This window comes from Bombus fervidus, unplaced genomic scaffold (assembly GCF_041682495.2).
Source record: "Bombus fervidus isolate BK054 unplaced genomic scaffold, iyBomFerv1 scaffold0034, whole genome shotgun sequence".
Lineage (NCBI taxonomy): Eukaryota > Metazoa > Arthropoda > Insecta > Hymenoptera > Apidae > Bombus > Bombus fervidus.
Window position 1 is genome coordinate 92,501 of NW_027212597.1, and position 2,500 is coordinate 95,000.

Here is a 2,500-nt window from a genome sequence, read left to right on the forward strand (position 1 = left end):
TTTTATCGAAAAATTTAATTTTTTTTTTTTTTTAAAAATCGCATCAGTAAACCACCTCTTTTAACGAATACGGACAAAAACCACGTTCTTAATCGATTAGAACACGTTAAAACAACGAGAAATATGCAAAAAAATATATACCTTGCAACGTTAATTAACGAAATAATTAAACAAATATCGCAGTCGTGTCAGTTCGTCGAACACAAATTTTTTAAAAAATTCGAAAAAACGTTTAATCCAGTTGTATTTAATAGAGATATAACCGTTTCCGCAAAAATATTTATACCTTATAACGCTTTTTAACGAAATAACTCGAAATAAGTATTTCGGACTTTTCCGCCGGCCGAAATTTTTCTAAGTCCCAACGTACCGGTCCAGAATGAGACAAAGTTCCAAAGGCCCGGTCGTATCCGTCCGTTTTTTTTTAACCTTCCACGGACGAAATAAACGTTTAATCCCGACGTAAAATATAATAATATAGCGATTTATATAAAAATATTCATACCTCATAACGCTTTTTAACGAAATAACTCGAAAAAACTTTTCGGTCGAAAATTTTTCTAAGTCCCAACGTACCGGTCCAGAATGAGACTAAGTTCCAACGTCCCGGACGAGTTCGTACTTTTTTTATATAACTTTCCAGCGACGAAATAAACGCTTAATCCCGACGTAAAAAGTCATTTTAAAGCGATTTATGCAAGAATATTCGTACCTTATAACGCTTTTAAGCGAAATAACTCGAAAAAACCTTTCGAATAAAAATTTTTTTTTAACGTTTTCGGGACCAAATAAACGTTTAATCCCGACGTAAAATATAATAATATAGCGATTTATATAAAAATATTCGTACCTTATAACACTTTTAAGCGAAATAACTCGAAAAAACTTTTCGGTCGAAAATTTTTCTAAGTCCCTACGTACCGGTGGAGAGTATGACCAAGTCCGACGGGCCGAGTCGCGTCGGTCCACTATATTTTTTTAACGTTTTCAGGACCAAATAAACGTTTAATCCCGACGTAAAATATAATAATATAGCGATTTATATAAAAATATTCATACCTCATAACGCTTTTTAACGAAATAACTCGAAAAAACTTTTCGGTCGAAAATTTTTCTAAGTCCCAACGTACCGGTCCAGAATGAGACTAAGTTCCAACGTCCCGGACGAGTTCGTACTTTTTTTATATAACTTTCCAGCGACGAAATAAACGCTTAATCCCGACGTAAAAAGTCATTTTAAAGCGATTTATGCAAGAATATTCGTACCTTATAACGCTTTTAAGCGAAATAACTCGAAAAAACCTTTCGAATAAAAAATTTTTTTTTAACGTTTTCGGGACCAAATAAACGTTTAATCCCGACGTAAAATACAATAATATAGCGATTTATATAAAAATATTAATACCTCATAACGCTTTTTAACGAAATAACTCGAAAAAACTTTTCGGTCGAAAATTTTTCTAAGTCCCTACGTACCGGTGGAGAGTATGACAAAGTCCGACGGGCCGAGTCGCGTCGGTCCACTATTTTTTTTTAACGTTTTCAGGACCAAATAAACGTTTAATCCCGACGTAAAATACAATAATATAGCGATTTATATAAAAATATTAATACCTCATAACGCTTTTTAACGAAATAACTCGAAAAAACTTTTCGGTCGAAAATTTTTCTAAGTCCCAACGTACCGGTCGAGAATGAGACTAAGTTCCAACGTCCCGGGCGCGATCATACTTTTTTTATATAACTTTTCAGCGACGAAATAAATGCTTAATCCCGATGTAAAACGTCATTTTAAAGCGATTTATGCAAGAATATTCGCACCTTATAACGCTTTTAAGCGAAATAACTCGAAAAAACCTTTCGAATAAAAAATTTTTTTTTAACGTTTTCGGGACCAAATAAACGTTTAATCCCGACGTAAAATACAATAATATAGCGATTTATATAAAAATATTAATACCTCATAACGCTTTTTAACGAAATAACTCGAAAAAACTTTTCGGTCGAAAATTTTTCTAAGTCCCTACGTACCGGTGGAGAGTATGACAATGTCCGACGGGCCGAGTCGCGTCGGTCCACTATATTTTTTTAACGTTTTCAGGACCAAATAAACGTTTAATCCCGACGTAAAATATAATAATATAGCGATTTATATAAAAATATTCATACCTCATAACGCTTTTTAACGAAATAACTCGAAAAAACTTTTCGGTCGAAAATTTTTCTAAGTCCCAACGTACCGGTCGAGAATGCGACTAAGTTCCAACGTCCCGGGCGCGATCGTACTTTTTTTATATAACATTTCAGCGACGAAATAAACCCTTAATCCCGATGTAAAACGTCATTTTAAAGCGATTTATGCACAAATATTAGCACCTTGTAACGCTTTTAAGCGAAATAATTCGAAAAAACGGTTCGATTTAAAATTTTTTTTTAAAGTTCTCGGGACGAAATAAACGCTTAATCCCGACGTAGGAATACGTAATATTCCCATTTATGT